The sequence below is a fragment of the Daucus carota genome, chromosome 1 (assembly GCF_001625215.2).
Source record: "Daucus carota subsp. sativus chromosome 1, DH1 v3.0, whole genome shotgun sequence".
NCBI lineage: Eukaryota > Viridiplantae > Streptophyta > Magnoliopsida > Apiales > Apiaceae > Daucus > Daucus carota.
Window position 1 is genome coordinate 12,339,109 of NC_030381.2, and position 21,553 is coordinate 12,360,661.

Below are 21,553 nucleotides of genomic sequence, written 5' to 3' on the forward strand. Positions count from 1 at the left end.
TTTCGGTGGAGAAGGCGGCAGGAAGGAAGGTGGCAACCCTGAGAAAGAAGCTAACCCCGAAATGGATGATAGAGAGCACTCGCAGGCTGCTAGTGTGTTCGACCGCCTTGGGAGGAAACTGACCGAGCAAGACTTGCGGCACAGGTTTGGCAACAAGGCCCCTAACGGGGATGGACCTGAAGGCTCGCAACATAGGGCTCCTCCCAGTCAAAGACATGAGAAGCCCATGTCTGAAGCTCAGTCAAAGGATAAAAACCAAAGGCCGTCAAAGGTTATCTCCATTCATGACGATGAGGAAAGCTCAGGGTCGCACAATGATAATGAAGTAAGCAAAAAGAAAGATCAGCCCCTGAATGATGACTATGAGGTTGCACTTGATGATGGGGATGATAAATGCAAGATGGAAGAACTGCTGGAAGCCCTAAAGAAGGTGAAAGCCGACAAGAAGTCGAAAGCCGAGCTTACCGTAAAGTAACCCTTTACTAAGAAGGTTAGGGAGTCACCCCTACCTCGTATCTACAGGGGGGTTGGCGACCTACGATTTAACGGAACCACGAATCCCGTGGAGTATCTTAGCCGGTTTGACACTGAGATGGAGGTCTACCAGATTCCAGACCTCACAAAATGTCGCTTGTTGGCTGCAACCCTCAGGGATGACGCTCATCACTGGTTCAAGAGGCTTCCCGCTGATTCCATCAGCTCTTGGAGGAAAATGTGCGAACTGTTTGTGGGACAATTCAGGGCTTCCGTCACTTACGCCCCACCTTCCAACACTCTGGCTAATATTAAGCAAAAGGAACATGAGACATTGAGAGAGTATTTCAAGCGCTTCAACGCAGAGGTACCCCGGGTTAGGCCGAATTCAAAGGAAACCCTGAAGAACTTCTTGATAGCGGGGGTAAGGCCTGGAACAGACTTTTGGAAGGAGTTGCAAGGGCGGGAGCCTGAAACCCTAGCTGACTTCTTTGCTAGGGCTGAACCCCATAAGGTGATCGAGGAATCCCTAGCTAAGTTGAAGAAGGAGTCAAAGTCTGAAAGCCGTAGCAGCTGGAAAAACAAGAGGGATAGGTCTTACAGCCCAGATAAGAGGAACACCTACAAGAGGAATCCCTACGTAAGGCCTGCTGGTGAAAAATCCTCGAGCCGAGATGGCAAGACCTCGCCCATTACCGTGAACACAACCAGTACGCAGGGCTTCGACAAGTCAAGGTTGACAATGAGGAAGACAAGAGAAGCGAGGTACCACGAATACACACCACTGACAGCTTCTATAGATCACATTTTTGAGGTCGGAGACAAGGCGAGACTCTTCCGGAAGCCCTTTCGAAGTGGACCCCCTGGAAAGAAAGATCAGGGAAAATATTGTGCTTTCCACGATTTGAACGGACATGACACGGCGGAATGTGTTCATCTTAAAGACCACATAGAGGATCTTATCAGAACAGGATACCTGACGGAGTTTGTAGCCCAAGAGGCTAAGAAATATAAGGAAAAGAAAGCTGAAAGGACAAATAACCAGGAAGCCAACCGTAACACCCGGGCTGGTAGTGTACGAATGATCATCGGAGGACCCTTCGTGGGAGGCCAGGGACGCAGTGCTATGAAGAGATATGTACGGGAAGCCCGAGGGCCGCCCTTAACCAATGTGTGCCATCTGTCTGAAAGGCCTCCCAAAATGTTCAAAGGGGAGACCATGGACATTACCTTCACTGAGGGGGATGCGCGCACGGTACACCATCCTCATAGGGACGCCCTGGTGGTAACAGCCATGATCGGAAATGTCAATGTACACAGGCTTCTTGTCGATAACGGAAGCTCTGTCAATATCTTGGCCTACAGTGCGTACCAAAGAATGAAAATGGCGGATAAAGATATGATGGCTTGCTATAATGAGTTGTATGGCTTCACGGGAAATGCCGTCCAGATTGTTGGAAGGGTAAGACTCCCGATCACCCTTGGAACAGAACCCCGGGCTACCACTCAAGTTGCGGAGTTCATGATAGTCAATGAAGACATCTCCTATAACGGGATCCTGGGCAGACCCATCTTAAGGGATATGCGAATCGTGACCTCAATCTACCACTTATCAATGAAGTTCCCAACCCCCAATGGGGTAGGATGCGTACGGGGATGTCAAGCTGACTCCCGGGAATGCTACAGCAAGGCTTTGAGGGCCGCAGTAAAAGCCTGTAAAGAGGCCCAACAAATGGATGAAGACATCCCGGAAAGCTGTTACAAGCAAGTGGATATAGAAGAGGAACCCGAAACCAAGGCTCAGGGAAGGGTTTTAATAAAGTTTGTGAAAGCAACCTGCAACATGGTGATTATCGTGTAACATCCGGGGGAAGACCCTTATCTAAAAGCCTCGCATGCCGTGCATGAAGGGCTTGCACCCACGAATGCACTCCCAATAAAGAACATTGATACAGCTGAAACCCTGGTCGAAGGGATTGTGGAATATGTTACTGACAGTGACTTTGAAGGGGATGGTCAAAAGCAGCCCCAAAATAAAAAGCAAGAAAATGAGTGTGAGGCGCCTTGTGACTTCAATAGTGCTATGGTAACCTATCAACTCGGAAACCGAACACGGCTTCCCGTTCATGAAATCCTAGGTACGCAACCCCAAGAGGGTGGCAACAAAGAGGTTATCGTTGAGATCGACCTCGACCCAAGGATGCCGGAAACCCAGGTGAAGACTGGAGCAGCTGGGGATACCCTGTCCATCTTGGTGGATGAGTCCAACCCCACTAAAGAACTAAAAATTGGGGAGCAATTGGGGCCAGACCTAAGGGAAACCCTGACCGCATTCTTAAAGAATAATCTGGACGTCTCCGCTTGGAACCATTCGGATATGATCGGGATCCACCCGGAAGTCATGTGCCACCACCTCAATATTGACCCAGACAGGAAGGGAGTCAGACAGAAGAGAAGACCAATTAGTGGGGAAAGGGCTGCCTGTCACGGATTTAGAACTCCCTTAGTTCAACCGTCCCGGCACTTAGCTCTTGTCTCCCCTTGAGAACTACTAAGTCAGCCTTCTTCAAAACTAAGTGAGCTAGATGTCACGGATTTAGAACTCCCTTAGTTCAACCGTGCCGACACTTAGCTCTTGTCTCCCCTTGAGAACTACTAAGTCAGCCTTCTTCACAACTAAGTGAGCTAGAACAAGAAAGAGCACTAAGATTACTTGAGGGAAAGAACAACTTTTATTAGAGAGCACAAGTGTTACAAGCTTTGAGAGATTACAACTTCTTGGATGCCTTGCAAATGAGAGGGTCTCCTCCTTTTATACTACTCCAAGGAGGGTTCTAAATCCTCATTAAATATTCCCTCCACTAAGGAAGGTTCTAGGTTATTTCCCTAAAATATCTAGGATATTTTACAAGTACAAGAGTAGTATAGAATATTCCATACATCTAGGCCCTACTACAATATTCTAGGATATTCTAGAAAGTTCTATGTGCGAGAAGAGCGTAATGGTTCCCAAATTAAGCATTGCGTGACATGCCGCTCTTCAAGAAGAGGTAGACCGACTATTGAAGGCAGGCCTAGTGAAAGAAGTTTTTTACCCCACATGGCTAGCAAACCCAGTGTTGGTGAAGAAACCTAACGGAAAGTGGAGAACTTGCATAGACTTTACTGATCTGAACAAGGCTTGCCCTAAGGACAGCTTCCCGCTCCCTCGAATTGACCAATTGGTGGATTCCACTGCGGGGCATGCACTGTTAAGCTTCATGGACGCCTACTCGGGCTACAATCAGATCCCCATGTTCGAGCCAGATCAGGAACACACCTCCTTCATCACTGACAGGGGGCTTTATTGCTATATAGGCATGCCGTTTGGTTTACTAAATGCTGGGGCTACATATCAAAGGCTGGTCAATAAGATGTTTAAGGATCAGATTGGGAGAACGATGGAAGTGTATGGGGATGACATGCTAGTAAAATCAAAGGAAACTTATGATCATGTTACACACTTATCAGAAATGTTCGACATACTGAGGGATTACAGGATGAAGTTGAATCCCCAAAAATGCGTATTCGGGGTTGAATCCGGCAAGTTCTTGGGCTTCATTGTCAATCACAGGGGAATCGAAGCTAACCCTGCGAAGATCAAGGCCTTAATTGAAATGAGGTCGCCTAGGAATGTAAAAGAGGTGCAATGCCTTAAAGGCCGGGTTGCCGCCCTAAACCGGTTCATCTCAAAATCCTCAGATAAATGTAGAGAATTTTTTGCAGCCATAAAAAAGGGGCAAAAATTTGAATGGACGACAGAATGTGAGGCTGCCTTCCTGAAGCTGAAGGAGCAACTTGGAAGCCCGCCACTGTTGGCCAAACCAACGGAGGGTGAAGCCTTGATCCTTTACCTAGGGGTTTCCGAGTTCTCAATTAGCGCTGTCCTGATCAAGGAGGAAGCCCAACAGCCAGTATACTATGTGAGCAAGAGATTACTTGATGCTGAAACCCGCTACTCAAACATGGAGAAGTTAGCCTACGCACTAATTTTGGCTTCCCGCAAACTAAGGCCTTACTTTCAGGCTCACAAGATTGAAGTACGAACATCCTTCCCTCTCAGACAGGTCTTGCACAAGCCGGAAGCCTCTGGAAGAATCATGAAATGGGCAGTCGAGCTAGGCCAGTTTGACATAGAGTACAAGCCAAGAACCGCCATAAAGGGGCAAGCGCTAGCTGACTTCATCTTGGAATTTCCACCCACTTTTGAAGTCAAAGGGATGGAATGCATACCTGAACCACAGTCTCCAATAGCCATACCCGAGAATTGTTCCTCTTGGTGGAACCTGTACGTCGATGGGGCTGTAAATGGAAATGGGGCCGGGGCTGGCATTGTCTTAGTCAGTCCGGAAGGCCATAAGCTGCAAAGCTCCATTCATTTTGACTTTAAAGCCACCAACAACGACGCGGAGTATGAAGCCCTAATAGCTGGCATGAAGCTGGCCTTGGAGATGAGAGTGGAAAATATGAATGTTTACAGTGATTCTATGCTGGTAGTCTGGCACATCCGAGGAGGCTTCCAAGCTAGGGGTCCCCGCACCGATCTCTATATGCGGTATGCCCAGGAACTAATTGGGAAATTCAGGGAAATCAAGCTAGAGCAAATACCAAGATCTGAGAATGCACATGCCGATGCCTTAGCCAAATTAGGCTCTCAGAGGGATGCACACATGCTCAGGGTGATCCCCCTCGAAATCCAGTATCAGCCTAGCATTCCCAAAATTGAAGTCATGGACGTTGAAGCTGATGAAACTAACCTTTGGACAACCCCAATCCATGAATACATAGCCAACGGAACCCTGCTTACAGACAAGGATGAGGCCAGGAAATTGAGGTACAAGGCAGCCCAGTATGTAATTTATGATGGAATCCTTTACAAAAAGGGATTCAATCGGCCCCTCCTCAGGTGTGTTGCTGGGGTAAGATGTGAATACATTATGCGCGAGGTGCATGAAGGAATCTGTGGGAATCACTCGGGGGGTGCCTCCCTCGCTCACAAAATCCTCCGTCAAGGCTACTACTGGCCTACCCTCCACAAGGATGCTCATGCCTTCGCCAAGGCCTGTGACAGTTGCCAAAGATTCTCTAATACAAACAAGAGCCCTGCGGTACCCCTGAAGACCCTGACAAGCCCCTGGCCATTTGCTGTTTGGGGTATAGATCTGATTGGTGAATTACCAAAAGGGAAAGGAGGGGTGAAATATGCAGTCGTGGCTGTAGATTACTTTACTAAATGGGATGAAGCTGAACCCCTGGCTTCCATTACTGCAAGGAAGTTGGTAGACTTCGTTTATCATACGATCGTCTGTCGATACGGGGTTCCCTACAAGCTCATATCAGACAATGGGAAACAGTTTGACAGCAATGAAATGATGAATTTCTGTGAAAACCTTGGCATAAAGAAAGGCTTCTCCGCGGTGTGCCACCCTCAGAGCAACGGTCAAACGGAGGCCGTAAACAAAATTATTCAGCACACCCTGAAAGCCAAACTAGAAGAGAAAAAGGGATGCTGGCCAGAGGAACTCCCCATGGTGTTGTGGTCTTACAATAACACTCCAAGGTCTACTACTGGCGAAACCCCGTTCACCCTAACATACGGGTGTGAAGCCATGGTTCCCGTAGAAGTTGGAGCAGGATCTTTTCGAAGGGATAACTACGACCCTGAGAATAATGAAGTCAACCACAGGCTCTACTTAGATCTGATTGAAGAAGTACGAGATACAGCTCAGTTGAAACTTGCTGCATATCAACAGAGGACCCGTAAATATTTTGATAAGAAAGTAAGGGCTCGACCCCTCAAAACGGGAGACCTAGTTCTCAGAAAAATGATGCCTAACATGAGGGTTCCCGCTCATGGAGCCTTCGGTGCAAAGTGGGAAGGCCCATATATCATCAAAACAGTGCTTTGGGAAGGTACCTATCACCTCACAGACATGGATGGAAGACTCATACCACGGGCAAGTAACGCCCAACACTTAAAGAGGTATTACCAGTAGCTTCACCCGGGTAGTATTTCTGTAGGCTTCGGCTCAAGGGTCAGGACAATAAAGGCGGTTTATTAGTTGTAATCGCTATGCTTTTAGGAAAATTATCAGGATACTACTTGCTTTATGTGCTAGGATGCTCGGGGGGTAGTGTCGTTACACCCCCCAAAATTATGCTATGTCAACTTTTTACCAAGTGATTTAATAAAATTTCGCAGCTTTCCGTTACAAAAATGTTGCATATGCTTGCTTACCATGATTGTTAATTGGATACTTCATGAATGCTTTAAAAAGTATTTAGGGTTTCGATTGCATCTAGTTCTCCACCATAATTAAAATTATGCTAAAGAACTCGGGGGGTAGTAGTAGGCGTATCATTAACATTACTTAGCTTAAATTTAAAATTGGATATCAAAAACACCAAAACTCAACAACTTGGCGGCACTAACTGGAAGGAAAGCTTATCAAAGCTTTCAAGGCAAAAGCTTTTCAAGCTTTCAAGGTTTTGGGCTTACAGTAGCCCTTCAAGGTTTCAAGCTTATCAAAGCTTTCAAGGCAAAAGTTTTTCAAGCTTTCAAGGTTTTGGGCTTACAGTAGCCCTTCAGGGTTTCAAGCCTATCAAGGCTTTCAAGGCAAAAGCTTTTCAAGCTTCCAAGATTTCAAGGTTTCAAGCCTATCAAGGCTTTCAAGGCTAAAGCTTTTCAAGCTTTCAAGGTTTTGGGCTTACAGTAGCCCTTCAAGGTTTAAAGCTTATCAAAGCTTTCAAGGCTAAAGTTTTTCAAGCTTTCATGGTTTTGGGCTTACAGAAGCCCTTCAAGGTTTAAAGCTTATCAAAGCTTTCAAGGCAAAAGCTTTTCAAGCTTTCATGGTTTTGGGCTTACAGAAGCCCTTCAAGGTTTAAAGCTTATCAAAGCTTTCAAGGCAAAAGCTTTTCAAGCTTTCATGGTTTTGGGCTTACAGTAGCCCTTCAAGGTTTAAAGCTTATCAAAGCTTTCAAGGCAAAAGCTTTTCAAGCTTTCATGGTTTTGGGCTTACAGTAGCCCTTCAAGGTTTAAAGCTTATCAAAGCTTTCAAGGCAAAAGCTTTTCAAGCTTTCATGGTTTTGGGCTTACAGTAGCCCTTCAAGGTTTAAAGCTTATCAAAGCTTTCAAGGCAAAAGCTTTTCAAGCTTTCATGGTTTTGGGCTTACAGTAGCCCTTCAAGGTTTAAAGCCCGTCAAGGCTTTCAAGGCCGAAGGCTTATCGAGGCTTTCGAGTTTAAAGTCTATCCGGGCTCACAAGGCTTACTTGGTGGAGTTATTACAAGGCTAACTTGGTGGGATTACTAAAAAGCTCACTTGGTGGGATTATTTCAGAACTTACTTGGAGGAATTATCGCAAGGCCTACGTTGTAAAGTTATCTCAGAACTTATACTTGGAGACTACTCTAAAGGCTTACACCTAGGGGTCATTTTAAGGCTCACGTCCAATGGTGTCCCTAGATTCTCACACATGTGAGATCAGATTCAACTATGCTTGAATGGATTATTACAAGGAAAGACTAAGTGCTTTTATATACGCTATTGGGGAGTTAACACAAACATATACATCAACATACATTCGCAAAGAAGGAAACGACCTTGAAGAACAAAGTCCCAAGGATCACAACCCCCCAGAAAGTGAACAATGTGTACGCTTTCAACACAAGGGCTATCCCCTATATTCATTCTTTCTACCTGCATGGAAGAGTTAGGTGACCAACACAAAAATATCCAGGGAAATACACGAAAGGCATACAAGGCAAGGAATGAAGAAGTGAAAGCAATTACATATAAAATAAACTACAAGGGAAATTCCTCCCCACACCAACAGGGGGAGGCCCTTGTAGCATCAAAAATATCTTGCGAGACTTTCGGAGGAGTCCGCACCCTCATCAAAATAACAATTCATGACGACAAGCGCCAAACAAAAATATTCGTAATTCAAAAGGTTGATTAAAACAGGGGGAAAGGAGGTCAAAGAGCAGCATGGGAGGAGGAGTCCTTCTCATCAACGGCGGGGGGATCCTGCGAGGCTACCGCCGGGGCTACGGCTGGAACCCCTTCCGGGGGCGTCACCACAAGACCCGCAAAAACCAGCTCTACGGGCTTTGGCTCGTCTTCAGCCGTAACCCCCTTGTCGCCGCCATCGCCGGAAAGACCCTGAGAAGCAGCCAGGGCCTTATCTATGCCGGCCTCATCCTCGGCCTTCGCTTCCTCCAGGGCTACCGCAGCATCGGGTCGCAGTCTCGCCCAGTCATTCTCGGGAAAGAACCTGTAGGCCGACTTAACGCAGTCCTTGATGCCTGCAGCGACTCCAGCCTCGAACATGGTAGCCTCCCGGTCTTTCCTGCCCGCCTTGACAGCGGCTGCCGCATCCTGGAGGCCTTTCACCTGCAACTCCAGCTCCTTAACCTGCCTACGCAGGCCATCAACCTCCTCCTCTAGCCCCCTCCTCACCATATCCTCCTTCTCCTTCAGTTGCTGGGCCTTAGTCTCCGCCTCCTTGAATTTGAGGTTAGCCCTTTGGAAGGCATCCCTCTCCTTGGCGGTGGAGGCCAGATCAACCTTGGCCTGCTTCAGCTCTGCCCTCATGGCTTCGTTGACTCGGGCAGTATCAGCAACGTGTTCCCCCATCTTCAGGTCAAGGAACAGGCTCTTAGCATTGGCCACCACCTTGTCGCGGGTGGCCTCAGCAATGGAGAGTCTATCCCACTCCCGGATGGTGGCCTCGGGGATCTGATCGGAGAGCATCCGTTGGAAGAACTGAGTCTTCTGAGAAGAGGAGGAGGCAGGAGAGCTACGCGCCAAGGCCACCCTGGGCTTCTTAGAGCGGCCTTCAGCTGAAGACCCTGCCTACCCAGCTTTGGAGGTTTCCCTCTTGCGGCTCCCAGAAGAAGCCTTCTTCTGGTCGAGGGAAGAAGCGGGAAGCTGGGAGAGTGGCTTGATGGGAAGAGGAGTCTGTGAACCGGAGGCCTCTCCGAAGAGGTCCTCATACTTGGTGGAGCGCTTAACGAACTTGGGGATATTAGCAGCCATGTCTGTAGAGGAAGACAAAGGAAAACAATCAGAAACTATACAATTAATAATGGAGATACGGCCAGATACAAGCATAACAGACGGTGTAAAGGTTACAAGGCATGCATGACATATATAACAGGAAATCTACAAAGCAAATATCATATAAGGAAAACAAGCTCAAGGGTGCAAGCAAAGAGGAAACCTGGGCTTCCCGTCGCCTCCACGTCTGCACCCCCCTCGTCAACGGGGGATGCATTTACCACCGTAGTGGAAAAACCGAGCCTCTCCAGGTTCTCTAGAGTAAGCAGGCTGGAGCCATCACCTAGCTTGGTGGACAGCCCCAACATGTGCTCGGCCCTCTCAAGGGACTCCCCCGCCAAAGGAGTCTGCACTGGCATGTCTACAACAAATACAAGCATAAGGAAACTAAACGGGAACCCTAAAGGGCTAAACTAGACAATGAACAAGGGGAAAACTGGCTTACTGGGGGAGAGATTGAAGTCCTTTCTGTAGACTGGGCAGTCGTAGCAGTAAAGGAAGAGCTTCTGCCAGTCTGACATCGACTAGCGGTTACCCTTGATGCCCTTCTTGTGATGGGTATTCCAGGCAGTGAGGTAGAAGAACCCTGGGGTCCTCCCAGTAAGTTTCAGCTGGAAGAACCAACCCAACTCCAAGGCAGACATCCTCACCCCATGGTGGATATCGTAGAGGATGTAGAGGCAGACCGCCATGCGGTAGGAGTTGGGGGTAAGCTGCATGGGGGAGACCTCATAGAAGTCCAAGACCTTCAGAATGAAAGGATGGAGGGGGAGAGACAAGCCCAGCCTGAAGAACTGAGCGGAAACCACGGCTTTGGGGTAGCCGGTGCCCGGCTTGAGGGTGTCGAAGCGGTGACACCTCTCTCCTGGCTTCGGGATCCCCAGGGTGCAGCCAGAGTTGCAGGACTCCAAGAGGGACTGCAGCCTCGCAGGAGTCATGATGGAGTCCATGTGCTCGCAAGCCAGGACTACAGCTGGAGGCCCGATCACCTCCACGGAAGCTTCAGCCTCCCGTTCAACCTCCTCGGGGCTCCCCTCGAGGGCTTCAGCAGCAGGGTCCAGCGGGAGGCCCGGAGTCATATCCGCCTGACTGGACTCAGAGGTGGTCCAGTTGAGCTCCTTCACCACTAAGCTGCGCTTGGAGCGGGTCCTGGAGCTAACCCCCAAACTCGGCTGAGCAGGCTGAAGGTCCAGGCTAGGAGAGGATCCCGCGTCAACTACGATAACGGGAGCCTTGCTTGTGGCAGCCTTGCTTGTCTCAAGGACATGGATCCTTGAGACATCTACAAGAGGAAAGGATGGGTTAACGAAAGGACACAACAAGATGTGAAAAGGTCGAAAGAAAGAAAAACAAAAAGGGAGAAGGAGAAAGGGTTTGCGGAAGACTGGGCTGCAAAGGTGGAGCCCTACGGGTGCGAAGAAGGAATGAAAAGGCTTCAGTTGGAGCCCTAAAGTATACGGGAACTACATCCCTCATAGGAAGCAGCACAGGCCACGGAGGACGGTTCATCTTCTTCGAGAAGCCCAACAAGGGACCCGGGGCGGGAAGCCTAATCCTAACCCTAATCTCAACCACAACAATCAACGCCCAATCACAATCCTAAGATACCATCTAAGCAAGTACAATGCAGCAAATCACACAACAAAACATCCAAAGCGGATAAGGGGCATAAAAGAGGGTTCGATTGTAAAAAAGGGGTTCCCCCTGGAGGCAATTGGGAACCTAGGGTTTACGACCTAGGGCTACGATCATGGCCTCAAAGCAATGCAACAACGCCGAGAAAGATAACCCAGTTGGGAAACAATAAGGGCCTAATTGGAGTCGATTAAAACCAGTGGTGTGTGTACATTCAAAGGATGAGTGTACATGTTTAACTATACTGGCATGCAGGGCAAATTAGCAGTTTAATCAAGCATAATAACATCAAGCAAGGCGAGTGTGAGTGTGTGCACGCGTACCGAGGTGAACAGTCAAGAGAAAAAGAGACAAACAGGCATGGATCATATAAACGTTTAGTTGCAGACATGGTGAAAATGCGATAAGGAAGAACGAAGACGAAAGTAAGGGGGCTTACCTTTGGTTGGAGTTGGAAACGGAGTCGGAGAAGGAAACGCCGGAAAGAAAGAGCAAGGTGCGCCTGGAAGTGCTTCGGTCGGAAGAGAGAGTGTGGAGTGAAGTGTTTGAGAGATAAAAAGAAAAAGTGGAACGAGGCTATATGCGTGTGTATATATAGCAGTGGGAAGTGGGGAACAGCTACGCCAGGTGGCGTGCCGTGACTGGCTTGGCGTGGAGAAGGCTTTGATGACGCAGGGCTTCCCGAGGCCTAGGTGGGTGGCTGAAGAGGTAGAGGCAGGCTAGGACTCTACGGCTGCACCACCTAATTAGGGATTTTTTGTTGCAATTCAAACCAATTTGAATTTAAATTAAACCCCGAAATCTTTGGGATTAGCCTTATCACAAACTGACATGGCACACGCGGGAAACTGAAAAGGTGGAATAAAAATTGCGGAAGCTCGGACATATTCGTGGAAAATAATTTTTATTATTTTGGGAATAAATATTCAAGGTTTTCGGTGGTTGTACTGAATTAATATAATTGGTTTCATAATTATGTGTGGGAAATACATCTGAATTATTTCTTGTTTCTTACACCGGGCTACGCCCACGTAAGCTTAGAAATGATTTACGATTAATCTCTGACATAATTTAAGGGCTTGCAGCTGGTTGATTGAGGGTTACCGTTCCTAGGTTCCTCTCGTATTTAATACTTCAAGGAACCGGGGGGTAGTTGTTGTGCCATAAAATCTCCCTGGGCTTATTTTATAGCCCATCATATTATTTGGGCTTCACTTGAGCTTATTGGAATCATTTGGTTAAGGATAATGGGCTTCACCATGGCTGGGTGAATCATTGAAGGTGTACAAGAAGGTATATGGACTTGCATTGGAAGCATAATGAAGACTGCCATCAGAATGGGGTTGCACCTGAAGGCGCTTTAGGGGTTACCGCTGCTAGGGGTTACCGCTAAGTGCACCCTGGCTTGCAGTTGCGGGGCTGCAGTTAGGGGATGCCGCTGGCAGGGCTTCCGCCGCCTGGGCAGACCGGCAGGCAGACTCCAAACAGGACTCTTCTTCCTTGTTTCAAGGGGGACGAATTGGAGGCATATTGGGAGTATATCAGCTATTATTTATCTACGAGTTAAAGGATAAATACATCTATTATGGAGATAATTATAAATTGGTGAAGATAATTCAAGAATATTCGGATATATATTGAAGATGAAGGCTTCAAGTGACCTACTTGGAGTGGGATGCCGCTGGATAACTACTGAAAGAAGGCTGTTTTATCCTAAACTAGAGGGGATAAGAGCTTATCTCTTCAGAGTCCTAAATCGAGAACTACATGGGCTTGATCCCTATAAATATAGGGTATGTAGGAACCTTGCAAAGGGACTTGGATCATTTTCACGAGTTCTACACTCTAAAGAGAGGCACGTGTAACCTTTGTGACATATATTTCCGGGCAATCGCAGGACGGAATTCCATAATTCCGGCCTCGTTGTTCGGTTCTTTGCAAGCTCAGCCCTTAAACACACTTGTTTCTCATTTGTTTTTCTTAGTTTATGTTAACGGTAGCCCCTAAGATCTAGCCGTGATTTTCGTAGTTGTAATAGATATCCCTATAATTGTGCTACACGGTTCTGGGGGTGTTGTATCAATTCCTCTCACAACAGATGTTATTAATGCTTAAGTTCTTAATCCGGATATAGTGATTGACACTTGTATTTAATGCACATGCCTTGACTCATAAATTAAGTAATTTATTTTAAATTACGAATTTATGTATTGGGCAATGACATTATATGCAGAGTGGGATATTGACTATAAAAGGAAACTGTGTCCGAAAAATATATTCGGGTGATGATGTCCTCTTGAAAGCTCATAAAGATAATTATGCTTTAGTCCTGCAGGCAGATTTGTTCTTGCATAATTAGAAGGTTGAGTGGATGATCAAGGATAAAAGATATTAGTTAAATTAATTGTCAGAAATTAATTTAATTAATGGACATGCGATATCTTAAACATGGGGAATTTATAAGCAATTAATATGGGAACCGAATTAAATAATTAATTTACGGAATTAGGAAAGGTAGTGCAAATATTAGTTCTTTAGTGGATAGAATTAATATTTAATGACATTGGGCCTGGCCCGGAATGTCATTGGAAGGCCTGACCTAATGGTCCATGATCCCTACTGTAGCCTATATATATTCTCGTTCTCCTAAAGCTGAAAGATACACCAAAAATGAATTGATCCTAGAGTTTGAGAGAGGCGGACGTTTTTCTCAAGGAGACAGCTAGGGTTTTGGTTTTCGGAGCTTTAAGGAGAGGCACACCTTGGGAGATCGAAGGCCACACTTCGTCCAAGGAGAATCAAGGAATACAGTAGAAGATGTGGATTTGAATCGCTTGCGCCGTAGCGATTAAGGTTAATATTCTGTTCGAACTTTTAATTGGTATCATAAAACGCAGGACCAAGGTCCGATTGTTCCTACAATGGCATCAGAGCGAGGTTGCGGTTCTGTGATTTATGATATGTAGTCCATGTCATGATTATATATGCATGTATATAGTGATTCTGTGATGCAGGTCGTTGTCCACTATTATGGCCGTGTTTTAATTATTCTGTTATGTTTGGATTCCACGTGGTTTATCGTGGCTGTTGTAAATCACGAGGGTTGATCGTGATTGTTTTGATCTTGTAATTCAATTTGTAATTGTTTTAGATGATGATCTGATGTAATAGAATAGGCTGGTTCGTCTGTACAATTAGTATGTAATTGTTTGATCAACGGGGCTGCAAGAAACAAGGATCTTCCGCTGCTGCGATTAGGGTTTCGGGGGTGCTGCACTGTTTTGACCGTAACGTTTGCATACGGTGTCTGATTTGGACGAATGAGCACTTTTCGGAGACGGCAGAACGAGACGAAGCTAGCAACAACCGGGGGAACCCCGGTTGAGGTGATTTTGAAGGTGTTTTTCGGGATTTTTCGAGGCATTCTGAGGCCGTTTAGGCCTCCAAACGGGCTCTCGAAGTTTTCTGGAAGCTGATTTCGAAGCTAATTTTTCCGGGGCCATAATAGTGGATGTGTTTTATTATGATTATTGATTACTATTATTATGTGTTTCTTGTTTGTGTTGTTATGCCATGTGATACTAACCCTTCGCATGCTAGAATGACATGGAAATAGGGATGTTTTTAATTAATGCTTTAATCATGCTAGTATGCTGCCATGTTATGTGTTCTTTCTGTTGCTATAACCATGATAGTATGCATGTGGACTTCGAAGAAATAACATAGGGTGATGCATCTAGATTAAAATCCTCAAAGTAAATTCTAAGTGGGAGAGGGAGTTAATATGATATTAAATCCCATGGTCTCCATCATTGTTTGTATGTAATTTAACATAAAGACGAATATAAATTATGTATACGTCACCCATCGTGGCATGTAATTTATGGTGTCTAGAATGTTATAGATATTACTGGAACAAACTTCTTAAATTAATACGAATATATACGAATTTTCTTTATCTCTGATTTGGGGCGATTTCTAAGGCTTATGGGTATTAAGTGAGACCGATGTGACTCCTCCACTGCCTAGAAGTCAAACCAGACACGAATATTGAATTGAAGTATTCTATTCGAGAAATATTGGAAGGTATACATGCCGCCCATCGTGGCGTACCAAGTTCCATAGGTTTCGGGTAATTTAAGATTTGATGATGGTATACACTTAGCTATGAAAAATAATATAGACCACCCCAACTTGGCTTATTGTTTAGTAATAGGACCGAAGTAACGTTTAAAGAAATTTAAGGGGTATACATGTCACCTATCGTGACGTACCAGAAACTTATGGTGTTTAAACGTTAATGCATTTAATTTTAATAATTGTTAGAGGAACCAATAGGTCTTAATTTTTAATGCGCCCTTCTTTATGTGTAATGTGATTTTTTTCATGCATGATTCTCAGGATAAAATGGGCTTTAATCCACTGTTCATCATACTTAAGGATAACAAACTTACCGGACCTAACTATATTGAATGGAAACATAATTTGGACATTGTGTTGACTGTTGAGGAGTACAAGTTTTGCACTTATGAACTCAAGCTTGAGCAGCCCGCTGCTGATGCTCCTGATGAGGAGAAAGATGAAAGGCATATGTTAAGCCTATTTGTATTTAAGAGGAATCAACTCAACTCTGATAAGAAACCAAGTAAATAGCAAGTACTGTTATCCGGAATCCGTACGAAGAACGTCAAATGATTTATTGAAGATTTTATGTCAGAAGAATTTCAGGATGCTGCTGGAAACCACTGGAAGAAGTTCATTAATATGATCAAGCCTCAGTGTACAAATAATCTTTTGTAGCACGTCCAGAAGATCAGAAGGTATAAAGTTTAAATACTTTATTTATTCAGAAGATTCCATATTGTGTCAACAAATGAAGAAGAACTAAGAAGACGAAGAATCGACAAACAAGCCACCGCCTAATTGTTTAATTGACAAGGAATATTTAATTCAGCTAGTTACAGATGAACTAGACAGTACATTTGTGTATCAGCTCATCCGGTTAAATATTCTGAGTCAAGAGAAGGTGGTCGTTCAATCAAGTCGAAGATCATAATTGTTTAAAGAAGACTGAAGACTCTGCTGAAGAAGAAAAGGATAATTAATTTTCTAATTAATTATTTCACTTCTCAAAATAATTATATTGGATGTGTAATTTATTTATTAAATTAATTCTATCTCGAATTAATTTAATTTATGAATTTATGCATTTAAAATAATTAAGTGAATATTAATTGGTTAATTAATTAAAGGGAAAATGGATTGTCTACTTGAAATACACAAGGAAAGACAATCTAATTGATTGTCTAAGTGTTAAACTACAAGGAAAGACAATCCAAGGCATTGTCTTGCTAAAACAAGCAAGGTAAGACAATCCAATGGATTGTCTTGCTGTTTTTAAGCAAGGTAAGACAATCCAAAGGATTGTCTTACCGCCTGTTGCCTTCTCACAACACGGCAAGACAATCTCCCAGATTGTCTTACCGCTTTTCTCCTCTTCCTTTACACGGCAAGACAATCTCTCAGATTGTCTTACCGCCTGTAGCAATTGTCTTGCCTTGGTAGCTTGCAAGACAATCCTTGTGATTGTCTTGCCGATTGTAGAACAGTAAGACAATCTCCCAGATTGTCTTACCGCACTTCTCAATTGTCTTACCGACCCCTAGATTGTCTTGCCCACGGATTTCATTGTCTTACAAGGTCTAAAATAGCAAGACAAAGTGCCAAATTGTCTTAGCAAGCTAGGGATTGTCTTTGCCACCATTGTCTTACTAGTTCAAGGGTTTTGCCTATAAATATGGCTCTCCCCCCTTCATTTGTTCTTGTTCAAAGTATTGTAAAGCTTTCAAGTTGTGCTAAACTTGCTATTCGTTAAATCCACAGTTTACTGTGCTTTGATCATTCGGTTGTTTTGTTCCGCTGAGTTAGAATACTTTCTGTCAAATTTATTCTACGAACTAGTGGACATTAAAACGAACCATATTAATTATATAACGACTTAAAACATTGTTATATTAATTAATCTTAATCTGATTAACAAGTTACATTCCAATCAGATTTATTCCGCCGCGATTATTTTTAAGTGACGATTGTATTCAACCCCCCCCCTTCTACAATCGTTCCAGGACCTAACAATTGGCATCAGAGCGGTTGATACCATTTTCCGTATCAGATCCTATTCAAACTCTGTAACGTCCAAATATTTTTTTATTCGAATTAATTTTATTCCAAAAATTAATTTTGATTAAAAATATTTTTCTTTCAAAAGTCCAAATCTCTTCCAAACACTATTCACTTCAAATTTAAATATTTTTAATTCGAATTAATTTTTTTTAAAAAAAAATTAATTTTGATTTAAAATATTTTTTCTTTCAAAAAACCCAAATCTCTTCCAAACACTATTCACTTTAAATCCTTAAACATGAGTACACAAAAGATTAGTAGCATTAAAATCCCACCGTTCAGCAAAGAACACTTTGGCCTATGGAAAAGGCACATGTTACTATTCCTCCGCACTGCGAACAGAAAATACATCGGGATTCTGAACAAGGGTGTTTCTACTCCGATTAACGTCAAATTAGCACACGAAGAAGATGGTGTGTTAATACCTCATCAGACTATTCCGAAAGAACTTTCTGAGTACACAGATGAAGAGAGTGAACAGATGAACCTGGATGATGCTCTTCAACTGATCTTAGTTGAATCCCTAGATCCTGTTATGTACAATGCTGTTGTTAATTGTACGAACGCGAAGCAAATTTGGGACACTCTAGAAATCATAAACGAAGGCTCAGAAGAAGTTAGGGAAAATAAGAAAGAGATACTGATGGCTCAGTATGAACAGTTTGGTTCCAATCCCGGAGAAGGGATTTCAGAAGTATTTATCAGACTCAATAATCTGATTAATAACTTGAATCTGAATGGGAAATACTACGACAAGAAAGAGGTCAACATGAAGTTTCTCTTAACCCTTCCTGAACATCTGGAACACAGAATCACTGCTATCAGGGAAAGTAGAGATTTGAATGAGATTTCTCTGGAAAGACTCTACGGAGTTTTGAAAACTTATGAACTCGAGCAAGTTCAAAGTAAGCAGAGATATGGCTGGGGTAAAACACTGAACCATTCGAGAGCTCTAGTTGTTGAGTCACCTGTACCGGAAGAAAAGATTGATGTTGTTGTTCCTTCTAAGACCACTCAGGAATTTGTTGTACCTGAGATGGGTCAGACTGCTTCTTCCAGTGGTGACGAAGAGTTCTATACAATGGAAGAGTTAGAACAGTTAGAAGATCAATCTCTATCACTGTTTGCCAAGAAATTTGGAAACATGAGATTCAAAAAGAACCCCTCCTACAAGTAAAAGCCTACTGCTAATAGGTTTCAAAAAGGAGGTTACTCATCTTCTACAAGCAAAGGAGGATACAAGACTGGGATGGTGGATAGAACAAGTTTAAATGTTTCAATTGTGGTGAACCGGGACACTTTGCAACTGAATGCAAACAGCCCAAGGTTCAAGGAAAGAGAAAGGATTCGTATGACGAGCTGAAGCAGAAGTATGATGCACTAGTGAGAAAGCATCAGGGTGCTTCTGGAAATCAAAGTTTCAAAAGCAAGTCTTATCTGGCAGAAGGGAAAAGCTGGGATGATACAGACAGTGATGAAGAAGAGCAGATAGGGAATGTTGCTCTCATGGCTAATGCTGGATCATCTTCACCTCCTCCTGCTGGAAGCTTTCAGGTAGATCCTACATGCCCTAAACTTTTTATGCAGTTAGGACTAGAAAGAGATGATGCTATTAAAAGATGAAAGTTGCCAATCTTAAAATTAATACGTTAGTCTTAGAAATTCATGCTTATAAGATGAATGAGATGAAAGTATTAAAACCTAAAATAGAACAACTGACTATGGATTTAGGATTACAATGTGCTAAAGTCAGAGTTCTAGAGAAAGGTGAGATTGTTTTAAGACTTCAGCTAGACGAAGAGAAAGTGAAGTGTAAAGCCTTTAAGGATGCCTCCACTATAGTCAAAGAACTTAATGATAAACAAGAGATCAAGAGAACTGTTGGAATAGGTTTTGACTATAACAAATCTGTAGGTAAGGCTAGTAACATTACTCCCTTTAAGAAGAGTGCTGAGGAGAGAGGAATTCTTTTTGTTTTGAAAGATTCCCCTCAACCATTGTTTAAATCCTCAGAAGCTGAACCTCTGTTAGAAACTCCTGTTGTCATTAGATATGAACTCAAACAGGAAGACCTTAAAATGAAAGAGAGTAATGAGATTAGAGATGAGATCCTGACATCACTGAAACCAATCAAAGTGAAAGGCAATGTTAGGTTGCCTAAAGCTGGTTTAGGTGTCAACTCTGAGAGAACTAAATTCAACAAGCCTAATAACTTTGTGAATAGTAAGAACAGAGACAATAGATGTCATTCTACTGAGAACTTTAAATCTGTTAACAAGGTTAGAGTAGAATCTATTGATGTTCCTGCTATTATAACTGATATGCCTGTTGCTCCTGTTTTTGATGCATGTCATAAATGTTGTGGTGTTGATAACTGTATGCTTTGTGCTTTCAATACTATGTCTGCTTATTTTAGAAATTTGCATGCTAAAAATGAAAACACATCACCTAGAGAACACACAAACAATAAGCATGCTAGATCAAAGACTGCTGGTCCTTCTCATGTGAGAAAGGAGACTTATGTTCCAAAGCCTAAAACCAAGGTTTACAAGGCTGTTGTTAAGGAAGTAAGTTCAGTTAAGAGTGAGCCAAATATCAGTCCAAGAGGCTCTGTTGTATTACCTGATAGAAATCAATTCTTTAAGTCTGCTGGACCCAATCAAGTGTGGGTCCCAAAGAAGGTTTAATCAAGATGTCTTTTGCAGGGTGCCAGTGGAGTTGTTCGAGTTACTTGGGTGCTTGACAGTGGAGCGTCAATGCACATGACTGGCAATAGATCCCTGCTAGAAGACATAAGAGAAGGAGCTGGCCCAACAGTCAGTTTTGCTGATAATAGCAAAGGTCGTACTGTGGGATATGGCAAGTACAAAATTGGAAGAATCATCATAGAGGATGTTGCTTTAGTTGAAGGACTTCAACATAATCTCCTGAGTGTCAGTCAGTTTTGTGACAAAGGATATTATGTTCACTTTGAAAAGGAGATATGTATCATCAAACATATCAAGGATAAGCGTCCTTCACTATGTGGCATAAGGAAAGGCAACATATACGTAGCTGATTTGTCTTCAGGACCAGGAAACGAAGTTCACTATTTCTACGCTAAAGCGTCTACTGAAGATAGTTGGTTATGGCATAAGAAGCTCTCACACCTCAACTTCAAAACCATGAACTCTCTAGTCAAGAGAGATCTAGTGAGAGGTTTGCCTTCCCTGGAATTCTCAACTGATGATCTCTGTGAAGCTTGTCAGAAAGGAAAAGCGAAGAGAGCATCTCACAAAGGCAAGACCATCAATACCATTACAGATCCACTTCATGTACTGCATATAGATTTGTTTGGCCCCGTAAATGTTGCATCAATTGATGGAGGAAGATATGCCTTGGTTATTGTGGATGACTTCTCGAAATTTACTTGGGTTTACTTCCTGGCTTCTAAGGATGAAACCCCGATGACAGTGATTGATCATATAAAGTCAGTTGAATTGGAAAAGGGTGTGCCAGTGAAAGCTGTAACGTCAGATAATGGCACAGAATTCAAGAATCAAACTCTAATCAATTTTTACTCTGAAAAGGGAATTAGAAGGCAGTATTCAGCACCAAGGACTCTGATAAGTGGTATTTATACACACTTATAGGCCTTCATTTCCACTTAAATTGGTTGGTTGTACTTAAGTGTTTAGTGTCTTTTGATGTGTTTTTAGTGTTTTTCTGTGCAGGTCACGAGTTGAGGTGATGAAGTGATTTTCTATCATTTTAGGTTGTTTTTGGTGCATTATTTGCAAGAATAGAGATTTGTGGATTCATCACGACTTGGGATTTTGTGGGTACATCATCTACAAACCCTCACGAGAACACACTCGTCCACTAGAGCTATCTAGGGGTTTAAAGGGCTTGTTGCATGTGCTAAATGCAACCGTGATCACCTACGGAAGTGGTACTAGAGCGAGGAAGGGCATGCACGCGAGAACGAGCTAAAAAACGAAGAAACGGGCTGCCAGTGGCAGACAGTAGCGCGCCCGCGCTAAAGCTTAGCGCGCCCGCTCTAGCTACTGTCCCCACTAGCGCGCCTGCGCTAGTTTGGCGCGGCCGCGCCCAGCAGAAGTGTCCCGGGCCGATTTTTGAAGCTTTTCCGATGGATTTTAGTAGCGGTCGAGGCCCGGTTGAC